Source organism: Equus quagga, chromosome 8 (genome assembly GCF_021613505.1).
Source record: "Equus quagga isolate Etosha38 chromosome 8, UCLA_HA_Equagga_1.0, whole genome shotgun sequence".
Classification (NCBI taxonomy): Eukaryota; Metazoa; Chordata; class Mammalia; order Perissodactyla; family Equidae; genus Equus; species Equus quagga.
The window spans coordinates 20,282,831-20,298,427 of record NC_060274.1 but is presented as its reverse complement, the minus strand read 5'-3'; the positions used below and the strand labels follow the sequence as shown (position 1 = coordinate 20,298,427).

Sequence of the window (15,597 nt, the reverse complement as noted above, 5' to 3'; positions counted from 1 at the left end):
CACAATTAGGTTACAAAAGATTGTGACTTTTGTCTTGATGGCAGTTTCCCTTGCTGACCTTGATGAAACAAGTCATCATGTTGGGGAGGCCCATGGAGCATGAAACTGAGGGTGTCCACTGGACAACACCAGCTGGGCATCCTCAATTCAATGTCTCAAAAGAACTGAATCTTGCCAACAACCATGTACATGAGATTAGAAGTGGATCCTTTCCCAGTTGGGCCTCCAGATGTGACCTGAGCCCTAGCCTACACCTTGATTGCAGCCGTGTGAGAGACTGAAACCGAGGCCCCACTAAGCCATGCCCCCACCCATAGAAAATGTGGCATAATAAATGTTAGTTGTTTTAAGCCACTCAATTTGTTGTCATTTGTTGCATAGCAATAGATAACTAATATACCACAGCTTACTTTTCTCATCTCTAAAATGGGAAAGATAATAGCACTGCCCACTCACCCCCCAACACAGGCTATTGTGAGGTTTAAATGAGTTCCTCGTGTAAAGTGCTCAGAACAATGCCAGGCACATGAGCACTTAGTAGTGTTGGGCGTCTTGTCCGCAGGCAGATCGCAGAAGTGAAGTCACGCATCTTAGCAAGGAAGGTGCAGTAGGCAGCTGAGAGACCTGTTTCAGTGCTGCTTCAGGCCCAAGTGACAAATTGTGACATCGTGTTGGGCAGAGGGGAATTTGTTCCCATTTCTGTACTACCATGGGCAACTTTGCTGCAGAGCCTAACAGAGCTGAGGGGTACATATGGAAGCCGGGAGGAATGTCCTCACAGAGGGCAGAGGTTCAGCCTCTCCCTTGAGGCACTGGGCAATGAGGAAGACGCCAAAGCAGAAGATCATGAGTGGATTTATTCCTGAGCACATGTGACAAACTCCCTGGGAAAATCCAGAAACAGCTGAGTCAGCCTGTGAGACGAGGCTCTGAAGGGTAGTGGGTCCTGACACTAAGATTTGTAGCTGAATTCTTCCATTAAGCCTTGTAGTATCAACATGGTAACCCCAAATGGCCCAGAGGCAAGGTCTGTTGTCTATCTTGTTTATTCCTGTATCCTCAGGACCCAGGGGAGTAGGATATAGTTAAATGTTTGCTAAACGACATTTGTGTTACCTCAAGAACTTCATACTTTGAGATGGCAGCACAGTTTTCTTCAACAGACCTTTCTCTTGCCTGACCTTACACTTTGATAATAAAGGAAAGAGGATGCTTAATGACATTACGCTAGAACCTCACCTGCCCACAGCTACCTTGGCACATTTCACGGGCAAACTGGTCCTGAAAGTAATGGGTTATCTTTCACTCCAGTGAAATATCTGAGGCGACAAGCTAAGTTAATTTGTTGTGCTAAGACAGAATATTTCCTGAATAAATACATTAACCAGCATTACTTCCATTTCTCTTTAGTTATACAAACAATTCAGGTTGTGTTCAGAACATGGAAGATGGAGTTGGAGAAAAGAGATATGTGTCAGCAAAGCAATAATTATGACTTGACATTAATGATCACTCGATGTAGGTCAATTCGTTGCATTCGGAAAGACTCTATCACATAAATCTCGAAAGTGAAAATGCAGACTGAGAGGAATTTTCCCATTAAAAGAAGAATTAGGTCTTATAGAGCATGGATGAGAGAATGGTAAGACCTAGAAAGCGAGAGTGGGCCTTTCTAATTCTCTCCTCCAGGATACAAAGGATTACAGGCTGAGAGTGCTCTCCATTCCCTATCAGCTTACAAAGCTGAAGCTAGTGTCTGGCAAATGGCCCCCTGGTTCCTCTCCGGACTGACTCTCCCTTGAAGAAAACAAAACTCTAGGAAAGATATGTGTCTTTCTGCCCTTTCCCTCAAGGTTGGGAGGTCTGAGCTCTAATCACCTGTGTGAAAGACAGGTCTTCTGGGTGGAACACAAAATTACCAGTGTGCTCCTCTGATGATTATGAGGTCTTCTAGAATCACCTATTAAAAGACAGATCACCCTGGACTAGGCAGGACATTATTTAGAAGGGTTATGGACAGTTGGTAGCAGAAGAAGATCTGAAGCATGAGAATGGGAGATTCTCAAGGCCTCAGGATGGCAAAAGGATTGCAAGTGGAGGTAGAGACCTCCAAATTGAACTCTGGAAGTTGCCCTCCTATCTGTTCCACCTGTGGACTCTGATGAGAAGCTAAATCTCCCACCCAGCCATCTAGGTCTAGCTCGGTATCTGTTTCTTTTTCTCATAAGAATTGCGCATTAAGGGGTGGTACAGTCAGAACTGCACAGGATGCAATTCTGACATCAACATCCTCAGTTTGCCTTGATATTCTCGGGAAAATTTTTCTCCATGTAGAAGTTTTATTGAGTTTTTGGACACAAATGAAGAACCAAAGTCAATTGCCCTTGATATTTTCACAGAAATTCTGGAGCTGGCTTCCCTGACATTTTATGTTCCCCAAGGCATTATGACTTTTCATATCACCCATATTTTCTAAGTAGGAAGGACAAGTAAAATCAATTTCTGGGCCAGGACTCGAGTCTAGGATCTGACTCCCACACACTTTGACTTAATTAACAAGATATTGAAAACAAACACACTCATACAAAAACTTAAATTAATGCTAAATTGACTTGTAGTTCACTTATCAGATGCTTAATTTCATTTCCAGCTTGAAATGGAAAGATCTAAGGCAGGTCCACATTGGTCATTCTTTAAGGCCTATGTCACCACAACACAAAACCTTATCATCTCTTTCAGTTGCCTAATCTGTCCCCAAGTCTCTTTGAAACATTCCAGAGTTGATTGAACTGACCACACCCTGATTCTGCAATGACCGCTGCTCAGCGTATATTATGCAGAGAAATACGATGAACAACATATGTTTCTATTTCTTCCCTTCCTTAGTGAGGCCACACAATAATGTTCCTTGGAGAAATAGAACTGCCTGATGCCTCAGCCCTGGAATAACTTTCAGTTGCTTCCCACATTTGGTAAGATGCTTTTAATGTTTGTGAAATAGGGGAAAGCAGGCTTCAGAAAGAGACAGGACGCAAACGGAACTTTTCAGGGCTGGCCTTAATGAAAAGTACCATCAGAGTAAATGTACCTGATCTAATTGTTGCAGGAGCTCATGGTCAGGAAGGCCCTGACTTGGCGTGATATGAACAGCAACACCAAAGCATCCTTTTGAGTTGACCTAAGATGTCTGAAAAAAAATGGATCTCAGGATCAGGGATAAGGGGTGGATAATAAGTGAATTGACAGGGGGCTGGCCCAGTAGCACAGTGGTTAAGCTCGTGCACTCTACTTCAGTGGCCTGGGTTTGTGGGTTTGGATCTCGGGCACGAACATACGTACCACTCATTAAGCCATGCTTTGGCAGTATCCCCATACAAAAAAAAAAAAAAAAAATAGGCGAAGATTGGCACAGATGTTAGCTCAGTGAAAATCTTCCTTAAGCAAAAAGGGCAAGATTAGCAGCAGATATTAGCTCGGGGCCAATCTTCCTCACCAAAAAAATAAATAAATAAAAGAATTGATGGAGAGGGGAGCTGGTCAAGAAAATCCTTTTATTCCCTATGGGCCCCCAAGGCATAAGCAAACCTGTGAATACCCACAACTTCCTGCCTCAGCCAGACTTTGCTTCAGTAGGAGTATGTGCCCTGAGCCGGAAGGGATGGGACTGTCCCACACAACAGGTGAGGAAACATATTCCTTACTTTCCATCCTGTGCTCTGTCTTCCACCCTTGAAGTCCTGGCTTGGACACTGTGGTTTGCTGCCTTGTTTTCAATAGCAGAGGCAAGTCCTTCCCCTAAAACTCACAGGAGTCCATTTTGATAAGTACAATTGAACTGGCCTAATTTTTAAGTGAAGAGTACCTTACATTTGCATAAAACATTTAAAACTATTTAAAACCATTTTTAACCAATTATTGTAGCTTCACTGTCGATCTTGTGAGTTACTCAAGTTATGCCTACTTAGCATTTGAGGAAATAGGGACAAAGAGCATTTTTTTTTTAATGAACTTTTTTTAAAAAATCTTCTAGTATATATTTTTTTTAAGTTATGCTTTTTGGAGAAGAAGATTGGCCCTGAGCTAACATCTGTTGCCAATCTTCCTTTTTTGTTTTCTCCCTAAAGCCCCAGCACATAGTTGCATATCCTGGTCATTCTGGTTCTTGTATGTGGGATGCCGGCACAGCATGGCTTGATGAGCGCTGCATACGTCAGTGCCCAGGATCTGAACCAGTGAACCCTGGGCCGCCAAAGCAGAGTGTGCAAACTTAACCTCTAGACCATGGGGCCGGCCCCACAGAGAGCATTTAAGTGAGCCCTACTCTGGGCCGCACAACCAAGAACGGGAACTAGAGCTGGGATCTCCTGATTCTGCCTTGGCTCACTTTCAGGAAGAATATGAGCAAACAAGTTGCACCACAGAGATGATTAACCCATCATTTTACAAATGCAGACACCAAATGCCTGCCCAAGGCCCGGTGTTAATCATTGCAGGGTCAGAACAGCCAGGACTCAGCAAGCCTACTGTCCGGCACACACACGATTTCAATGCAGCAGCTTACATTAAAAAGAGCAACATACCCTGCAGAGCTGATACCTCCTGCTTTCAGAGCGTTTGGGATGCTTTCTTTCTGGAGCTGTATGGCTCCCAGCCAGCAATTCTGAATGAGGTGGCCCAGTACGGCCTACTTCTGCATAGTTGCTATACATGCTGTAAGGCTAATAAAAGATCCAGTTTCCTTGCCTGGAGGTGAAATGATAACTTCTCAGGGTGGCAATGGGTGGAAATCGTTAAAAACTTGGAGTCTCCTTGTGCATGGAGAGAAGAGGAACGGGGAGAGAGAATTATAGAGGATTTGCGGGATGGAAAGATTCAGAACTAGAGCCTGAACCCATGCAGGCCTCAAGGATTCATGGGTCAGGGACAAGAGGTTTGGTGAAAGGAGAGAGGTACCATGGTGATTGTGGGGATAAGGACATTCTAGAAGGGGAAACAAACAAAATGCTTCTTCATATTTTTACAATGGTGCTCAGATCGAGGTGGGTAGAAAGATAATATAGTTTCTAATGTTAGATTGAATGGCACTGCAAAAAATCATCTATATTATAATAATATTTTGCTGTATTTGTGATTTAGAGAACAGTGGCGTCATGTATCTGATTTCATTCACAAATCCATTTAAATAATGAAGAATGCCATAAAAGAATTCCACTATAAATCACACAGGAAGGAAGCGTTACTTACTATTTTTTAATACAAGAAAAAAATCTTTGAGACCATATTTGGAAATAAGGCATTTAAGCTTTAAGAACAAAATCCAACATCTCTCATAGAAGTCAGTCAGTCCAAATGGTTTACCAATAGTGCTTCTGCAATTTACCCCAGTTAATATTAGTTAAATATTTGGTTAGTATTAATACTAACTTTAGACTCAGAATGAGTTACCGAAGGGGCAAAAACTAAGGAATTTACTGTCATTCAGAAGCGCTGGAGGCCGGGAGGGAAAAGCAGTGCAGTTGGAGTCGGCACCTGAAATACAACCACTTTAAGAACGCGTGGGCCGAGCCTTCTGTGCCGTGAACTCTGGGAGGCCGCATTCTGCTTTGACCTCCCCAACTTGCTGGCCTCTGGCTGCGTGGCCAGCACTCGCATGCCAGCTCTTTCTGGCATGGCTGTTGCCAGCTGCCTCCTGCTGTGGCCTGAGCCAGGCTGGCCCTGGTCCACTGGTTTGCTGGTGACTCGGCCTGGGGCCCTGGCTTTCTTGCTCAGCCTCTTGTCCTCCCCAACTCTCTTGATAATGAAGAACAGAGGCATACTAAAAGCCTGAAGACTATATACACTGGGAGGATTTTTTGTTTTAACTAATAAAAGAAACCCCTTTATAATAGTACCCTGTAGCATGAAATCATTAAGTACTGTGTAATAAGATCCTATGTATGTGTCTATTTTCTTCCCCATGAATACATTTGCATTTTCAAGAGTTTGAAGCAAGATTACATGAAATGAAATTCATGCAGTCAGTATAGTCATACTAAATAGAAGAGAGAGATCTAAAACCAGAAGGCAATGAGCATTTCTAATAGTAGAAGTGACAGAAATTTACAGAAGTCCATGGTTGGTACTGAACACCTTAAATTTTTTAGGTTAATGTAGGACTGTGTGAATCCACGTTAATAACGGCTCAGGAGCTCAGGACTTCATGCTTTAATATCAAGCTAGAACTAGTTTAGCGGTGGAGCAAGTATCTGGAAATGCGAACTGATGCCAGACAGGATGGATTTCCAATTAAGATGTCAGCAGGTGCCATCAAAACCATCTGGGAATTTAAAAAGCAACTCAACTCATGCTATGAGTTTCCATATTGACCTTGGCTTCTCTGGCAAAGATTTTTTTAAAAAATTTTTCCATAGGATGAAGGAGTTCTAGTTTTAAAAAATCTTCGTGCATTTAAAAAAAAGCTTTCACTGTTTTAGATACCTCACATAAGTAGAATCATGAGTATTTGTCCTGCAACTGGCTTATTTCACTGAGCAGAATGTCCTCCGGTTCATCCATGTTGTTGCAAATGGTAGGATTTCCCTCACATTTTCTTTATTCAGTCATCCATCAATGGACATTTAGGTTGTTTCCATATCTTGGCTATTACGAATACCACTGTGATGAACATGGGAATGTAGATATCTCTTTAAGATCTTGATTGCAATTCTTTTGGCTGTATACCCAAAGTTGTTGCCAGGGGCTGTGGGAGGGGGAAACCGGAGCTGCAGTTTAATTGATATGAAGTTCCAGTTATATAAGGTGAATAAATTCTAGAGATCTGCTGTACAATGTTGTACCTATAGTTAACAGTACTGTATTGTGTGCTTAAAATTTTGTTAAAAGGTAGAGCTCATGTTAAATGTTCTTATCGCAATTTTAAAAAACCATCTTTATTTTTTTTTAAAGGTTTTTGCAAGTTACATCTATGCAAAGGAGTCAGTCCACAAGTTTTAAATCTCCTCACTGTGGAGAGCAGTATTCAGAGCCTGGGCAGAAAGATCATAGTGAGTATTACAAAAATGGTAGATTGCATTGTTACTCAATATTTAGTAAAAGTCTTTAATAAGAAAAGTAACGCAACTTAAATTTCTTTAAATTAGTGTATTTACTTACGTAAACAGTATATAATATACTTCTGCGTTTGTAAGAATTACAAACTGTTAGGTTAATTAGTATTAAAAAAACCCAAGATTTAAAATTAAAAAAAAATAAATGTTACGTTAGGGAAAATCTTAAACACATTTAAAAGTATAGAGACTAGAATGTAAACCCTCGTATACCCATCACCCAGCTTCAATGACTATAACTTCGTGGACAACCTTGTATTATCAGTACCCCTGCTCTGTGCATCTAGATTATTTAGAAGCCAACTCCAGGCATTGTATCATTTCCTTATGTTTCTCTAAAAGATATGTACTATTTCTTTAAATACATCCACAATATCACTATCACAACACCTTCGAAATAATAACTCAGTATTATCATGAAACATCAGGTCAGTGTTCAAATTATTCCCAATTGTCTTATAAAAATATTGTCTTATAAAAATATTTAAAGTTTTTTTTAATTAGAGGCAAAATTAAATCCATACATTGCCATTGGTTAATATGTCTCTAAATTTCTCCTTTTTGAAACGGTGCTGTAATTTTCCTATAGCACAATTTACACTTTTAAATGTATAGTTCTATGGGTTTCAACAAACACATACAGTCCTGTAATCACTATCACAATCAAGATATAAATATTTCCATTACCTCAAAAACTTTCCTTGTGCCCTTTTGTTGTCAACTCCTCCCCCATCGTCAGTCCGTGGCAATGACTCAACTGTTGTCTGTCCCTATAGGTTTGCCTTTTCCCAAATGACACACAAATAGAATCATACTGTGTAGCCTTTTGAGTCTGGATCCTTCCACTTAGTAGAATGCATTCGAGATTCACCCATATTGCTGTATGTATTAGTAATTTCTTCCTTTTTATTGCTGAGCAGCATTCCATTGTGTGGATGTACCACAGTTTGTTTAACCATCCACCTGTTGAAAATCTTTTGGGTTGTTTTCAGTTTTTGGCAATTATGACTAAACCCTCTATAAACTTCACATATAGGTTTTTGGTGTGAACATGAATTTTTAATTCATTTAGGTAAATACCTAAAAGTCGGATTGGCAAGTCGCAGGTTAAGTGCATGTTTAAGTTTGTAAGAAATCGCTGAACTGTCTTCCAAGGTATCGTCTGCGTTCTCAGCAGCAGTGTATGAGAGTTCCAGCTGCTCTGCGTCTTCACCAGTATTTGATATGGTCAGGGTTTTTTCCTTTTAACTTTAGCCATTCTAGTAGATACATAGCAGCAACTCCTCACGGTTTTATTTCACATTTCCCTAGTGAGTAACGATGTTAAGCATCTTTTCATAGGCTTATTGGCCATCCATATCTGTTCTTTGATGAAGTATCTGTTCATTTGCCCATTTTTTAACTGTCATTTTAAAATAGTTTGTTTTCTTAATATTGAGTGCCGAGAATTCTTTTTATATTCTGAATAAAAGTCCTTTTTTAGATGTGTTTTGCAAATATTTACTTCCAGTCTATGGCTTGTCTTTTTATTCCCTTAAAATGTCTTTTGAGCAAGTAATTTTTTAAATTTTGATGAAGTTCATCTTAATCTCTGGGTTCTCTTTTCACTTTCACTTTTTTAATTCCTAAAATTATTTATTGAATAAACTAGGTTGTGTACCACACATTGCAGTTGGTTGATGAGTCTCTTAAATCACCTTAAATTTCCAGGAGGCTCCTTCATCTTTTTTTCTCACTTTGGTTTTATTCTTTGAAATTTATTCATTAAAGAAACCAGGTCATTTGTCCAAGAGGGTTTTTCTTAGTCTGGAACTTATTGATTGCCAGCTACCCCCATATTTCCTGTAAACTGGTAATTAGATCTGGTTTGATGAGAATCAAGTTCAATTTTTTAGCAAGAATACTTCACAGGTACACTGCAGCCAGCAGAATCACAATGTCTGATGAGCTGACTTTTGGGAATATTAGCTGCCACTGAGAATTATAGCTGTTAATATTTTTTATCAAGCAACAGAACCTGTAAGAAAATATCAAGTTTGTTCTCAAGAATTTTATTCATCTGTTACTATAATTTGACAAAAAAATGTTACCACAATACCCTATTGTTTAAGAAACACTCTCAATATAGCATTTCATTGACCCTCCTGGCAACTTATTTGGCAGGCTTTATTCTTACCTCCACTTTTCACACGAGGTAACTGGAGTTCTGAGATGTTAGGTGATTTGTCTGAAATCACGTGCAGTAGAGAGGTGAGGGAGCCTTCTGAATCTGGATCCCATGTCCTTCACATCAGAATACGGCCTCCCTGTCAATTGCACATAAAACGACTCCTTGATTGAGTCCCTTGAAAACTTCCGTTGAGCACCCATTAAGTGTCAGACTCTGTTCAAACACTAAAGATAAAGTGGCTAGTAAAACTGACATTGTCTCTGCTGCCTTCCAGTTTACAGTCTAGTGAGAGAGAGGGACGTTAAGTAATAAGATCAATAAATACATAATTAGTACCTCCTGTGATTAAATGCTCTCAGATTTTTTTTGTGTTTTATAACAGTTTTTAAAAAAATTACTCAAATTATTATTTAGCCTAATTCTCCATCTTGCTGCCACCATACCCCATGGAACTTAGACTAGCAATGAAGTGAATATATTTCCTGTCCTTTGAAATTGGAAGGAAGTATCTTCCTCAACACACATGTAACCTCTCTTCAACAGTGAGGAAATAGCAGAATGGATGAAACATATGTACTTGTTAGTCAACTAATGACTTGTCTTATGTATACATCCATACTACATTTCTGCTGAACCTGTCTTTAAAACTCACCTGTCAGGAAAACAGCCAATATCCCAGAAGCCAAAAAAGACTAAAATAGATGTTCAGAGAGCAGTCAAATATGTCCAAATGCTCAGGAACAAAAATGCACACATTTTGTTCATAGAGGATACCATTTGAACCATTTAAAACCTAACTTCTCTTATTTTCCATACAGTACTTTTGAATGTGGCTTTTCATATCTTAACCTACAACAGAATAGAGGCCACAAATTGAAGTATGGTAATAAGATTGGAATAAGCACATACACGAAAAGCAGAAAGAAATAATTGCCTGCGATTCTGCTGAAAGGAAGGAAAGGAGGAAAATTCAGACAGAAACACTGAAAACACATATCTGCTCTGTGACTACACATTTGATTGGTGCTGAGAGCAGTGCTGTACCTGATGTTTATAATAACATTCTGTAGCATGTAAGAAAAAGTGGGTGTGTTCAGTAAATTCTGTTTAAGAAAATAGAAGCATGCGTATTTATCAAAAGTTCTGTTTGACATAGTTAAAACAAAACAAAAAGTGCAGCCAAATCATTTTCAAGCTAAAAAGAGTAACCCTTAGTTACCTGTATTGTTTGGCTTTTTAGAATATTTAATTCCCAGAGGTTTCTGGATAGTCAAGTTTTCTTTGGAAATTTATAGTAGAATTATCCCTAAACAGAATCAGCAATACTTCTTAGAGCATTTGATTAATCAATTAAGTTTACACAGATCCCCAGGAGCACTCTCAATTTGAAGTCAAATTCACCTCTATTTCTGCAGCAAGGGCTCAAAAATAGCCTATGTATTTACAAGAGGGAAACTTTCCATCTTCCTAAATTATAGTCACCTGCTCAGTGGAGTTCATTTAACGGACGTTCACTGTTGCCTCCTGTACCCAGTGCCTCCATTTGCCACGCTAGGACTGTTCCTTTAAGAGGAACAGACAAGCGTTAGGTAGAACTGGGCTGTGACTGAGCCACTCCTGTGTTCTCTTTCACATATCTGACCAAGAAAAAGATTAGAAACAAGTTCAGAATTTTTGCGTCATTTCTGATTTATTGTCATCTTTTGGTTTAATAAGGCTACATGAGCCAAACTTTATAATTTTAATATAAATAACAGGCTTTCAATGTGGATTTATATAATTTATCACAAAACTACCTGTAAAAATAAGAGTAGATAGGAACTGATAGGTTAACTTCATTCCTAAATGGAGTTAGTAAATTGGCACAATGGTTGTATTAATTAGATACATGTTCTTTGTTTTTTTTTTTTAAAAGATTGGCACCTAAGCTAACATCTGTTGCCAATCTTTTTTCTTTTCTTCTCCCCAAAGCCCCCCAGTACATAGTTGTATATTCCAGTTGTGAGTGCCTATGGTTGTGCTATGTGGGACGCTGCCTCAGCATGGCTTGATGAGCGGTGCCATGTCCACGCCCAGGCTCCGAACCAGCGAAGCCCTGAGCTGCAGAAGCGGAGCATGCGAACTTAAGAACTTGGCCATGGGGCTGGCCCAATACATGCTTTCTTGACAAAGCGAATAATAAGGGATGCATCCTTATAGAAAATACAGGAGTGGTTTCATAGATTGTTTAACCTATTGACTGGTGACAGTAAAATAAAAATAATAATAATATCCCCTGATCAATATCAATGATACCCAAAACCAAATTGTAATTTTGGTGTACACCCAATGCTATATAACCTCATTCCGATGAATGAACATTAGCCACCGGGTGAGTTCTCTGGGATACTTCCTTTGTGCCTCCTAATCCAGGCAGGCCCATCTGGATACACTCTGCTCAGAAAGGAACTGGTCCACAGGCCCGCAGTATGGATTCCTGGAAAGTGCTTTGATAGATATACCTGATACACTTTTGTAATCTTAATGTAGGACCTTTAACAGACAATTGATTTTGTTAACTATTGCCTCCCTCCAAAAGAAAAGAAAGGAACAACTACTTCAAAATTGTTTTTTAGTTATTAACTCTCAGTCTTTAAACTATTATTAGGAATCAATGTAGCATGACATCTTGTCCACTGACCTAGATTGTACATTTGACAAATAGCCCCTTTTGGAGGCTATCAGAGAGTAGTTCAAAACTTGGTGTTCTTGAGCGTTTTATGTTGAGATTTTATGAGGGAACGTTTACTATGTTGAGATTGGCGTTCAGATATACTGCCTTATAATGTTTTGTCAATTAAAATCATTGTCAAATTACCTGGAAGAAAAACTTGGGGCCCTTTGACATTCCTTATTTTCTAAGGATGATCTTGGTTCTGCCTGTGGAAACTCCCTCACTCACCTCCAAGACGAAGTGGAATGGCTTCAGGAAAATGTCGTTGCTAAATTCTGTATTTTTCACAAGTTATCTGTTCTAATCCCACCTCTTCCCTGCAGGAGCTGTATGATTGTGTCCTTAATTGGCAACGTAGAAGAGTCGCTAGCTACTTGTTAAGGAGTACATTCTTGAATTCTTTGTTACTCAAGAATCTATTAAAAGCTCAGCTAAGAGAAACAATGTCCGTGGATGATTTAGGAAAGATCATTCCTTCCTATTTTGTTCCCACTGTATTCCCAGCATCTCTGTCTGGCAAGTTGTAGGTAATCCACAATATTTGTTACTTGAATGAATGCATGAAATTTATCACTGGATTAAGTCTTTCAAATGCTAAGAGATGTATTTCCAGAATATTGTTTTATCCCCTACAGAATTGTTGCCTCTGAATTGTATTTGATGTGAAACCCTAGGATTGTATTGAGAATTTCTTTATTAATCCTACTACAGAACTTGTGTTATTAGAATATACACTCTTTCCTTTATGAAGCACCTCAATAATGTTTCCTTTTTGGTCCAAGTATGAGGAATAGTCTTGCTCATCTCGAGACATTGATTTGTTTTATTTTATGGATACCAGGAATTGTGTTATCAATCAGATTTCCCTTTTCCCATTCCCTATCAGAGAGCAAAATTTGTAGCTCAAAATGACAGTATGATTGCATTTTACAATTAATTCATTTCTACTTTTATTTTTGCCCCCATATTTGTTTTTTTCTTTTTCACTCTCATATAATTTATAGTTTATGATTTATTGGTCTATTTTATTGGTAGTTTATTAGTATATTTTATGTGTCCCTTTAAGTGATCTTAAATCTCTTTTGCAATAAGAGTATTAACAAATAAAAAATTTAATCCTTCAATTAAGTATAATATGATTATATAGAAGAAATTGATAGTTGGTGATCTCAACTCAAGTTGGCTTTTCAAAGCCACTGAGACCAGAGAATCTTATGGAACATATTTACTGTTTGTTCTACCACACACCTCCTGCCTTGTTCTGGAAAAAACAGCTCTTTCTTCTGGAAACTGCTCTTCTTTCCACTGCAATCATGCGGTTCTCTGACCAACTCTGCTTCCTAGAAAGTGTTGAGAGTTCCAGGGATGGGCACCAAACCAAGCTCTTCTACTCATTTCTTGGGTTGTTTGTTGGGGAGGGGGGTGTGGTACATGTGAGAGAGTCCTATCCTATGATGGAACTGAGATATAAAACTTGGAAACTGTGAGTGATCATATGTCCTGCCACATCGAGAAAGCCTAGCCTAGTGTGAGAAAAAGTTGGCACAGAGCAAAGAGACAGCAAGGGAGAGAAAAGAGAGACTTGGCAGCATTCAAGTTCCCAGTTCTCTTGGCTGGTGGGCCCCGACTGAGTCTTTGCCTTTCATGTAGTTTGGTTATTCACTCCTTCTTTAGATTTTGTAGGACAGCTAATTCTTTTCCTTTTTTCCATGTTGGTTTGAATTGGGTTTCTGTCACTTTCAAGCAAGAGTGCTTACTGGTGTTTTTTGCTTTCCAGCTTTGTTGTGTAAAATCTGGAGCATCAACCTGCTTACAAAGAAAAGCTTTGGCCCTAATCGTAGTCAGTCCCACAGCCTACCTTTGCACAAAGATACGATTTACCCCTCATCTTGGAAAGTATATATCTGACTCTAATTTTCATTGAAAAGACATTCAGTTACACCTGTTATGGATCTGGTGCATAAAACATTTGAATTTTATTTTGCAAAATACCAGTATGGCAGGTTTTTGTCAACAACCTCAAACTCAGATTGTTTGCCCTCCTGATGGTGTCAAAAGTTGGACTCATACGAGCCCTGATGGCCTAGTGGTTAATGTTTGGCACTGTCACTGCTTCAGTGGCCTGGGTTCATTTCCCAGTCATGGAACCATACTACCTGTCTGTCAGTAGCCATGCTGTGGCCATGGCTCACATCGAAGAACTAGAAGGACTTACAACTAGGATATACGACCATGTACTGGGGCTTTGGGGAGAAAAAGAGAAAGAAGAAGAAGATTGGCAACAGATGTTAGCTCAGGGTGAATCTTTCCCTAAAAAAAAAAAAGTTGGACTCATACAATAGTAATTGGAGATATGGGGGCATGATAATTAGCATTTTCCAGATTGTTCTCCTATCTCTGTATCAAATCAGCAAAATTCTACATGCATAGGTGGGTACAGTGGAAAGAACACAGACTTTAGATCAGGCAGACCTGGAGCTATGTCTTAGCTCTCCATCTTGGCCAAGTGCCTCAGTCTCTCTCGGTTCCTTCCTAGCTAACTTGTGGAAGGATAGTAGCATACACCTGTGACACTGTGAGAAAAGATGCGTAAAGCCCGTGTACAGTGTCAACATGTAACAAGTAGGAGCTATTATCACCGTGTTGGCTCCTATAGGAAGACCTACAGAGGGGCCGGCTCCATGGCCGAGTGGTTAAGTTCGTGCGCTCTGCTTCGGCGGCCCGGGATTTCGCTGGTTTGGATCCTGGGCGCGGACACGGCACCGCTCATCAGGCCACGCTGAGGCGGCATCCCACATACCACAACTGGAAGGACCCACAACTGAAAACGTACAACTATGTACCAGGGAGCTATGGGGAGAAAAAGGAAAAATAAAATCTTTTAAAAAAGAAAGACCTGTAAAGAGCTTTAGTAATTTGCCTTCAGCTATCTTAACATGCACAAGCACACACACACAAAGCTGTAAGTATGTGTCTACATCCTTTGTACAACTATTACTTACATAATTCCCTTTGTAGAAATATCCTTATAATATATCCCTCTTAAGATTTTACCCTAAAGGAAGAATAAAGACACTTCTGAATTGCTGATTTTCTTTTTTATCCAATGATAAAAGCTATGTGAACTCATCTTGTTCACCATCACTCATCTTCCTTCTTTCTTTCCTTTTTTCTCCCCTTAACTTGTGAGAATAGAGCTAAATTTAATGCTCAATTGCATAAAACTAGGTTAAACTATTCACTACCTCCTGAATTAGTTAACATTTATTATTTTATAATTTCAAGGATCATATTGTACGAGTATCTTTGACTTAAGTAAGCATTCTCAAGTTCTTTCTGGAAGTGGGCAGCAGGGTATGAACAATAAACGCAGTAAAGGCCCATGCTATTTTGGCAACCCTCAAATGGAGAATGGCCGAGCCAGGAGTACGCGGGTAGTAGTCCTCACGTTTGACGGTTGTTGGACGCTGTGCTCCTGGCTCCCTAAAGGTCACCCTTTAGGCCGTGACTCTGCATTGGAGCTTCTGTTCTCACTTCTGGAAAAGCTTCATGAAAGGCGCCCCTGTCTTGCAGTCCCTGTATTCCATGCAACCCATCACCTGCCATCC

The 15,597-nt window shown here is 39.7% G+C and overlaps 1 long non-coding RNA gene across 1 annotated transcript; it reads left to right on the top strand.

The window, feature by feature from the left end:
• The first annotated feature begins 2,886 nt into the window (after nt 1-2,886).
• On the top strand, nt 2,887-14,106 carry LOC124244056 (uncharacterized). Its single transcript, XR_006889869.1, has 3 exons — nt 2,887-2,972; nt 6,946-7,043; nt 13,767-14,106. It is a non-coding gene; the product is annotated as an uncharacterized LOC124244056 (long non-coding RNA).
• Nucleotides 14,107-15,597: the final 1,491 nt, after the last annotated feature.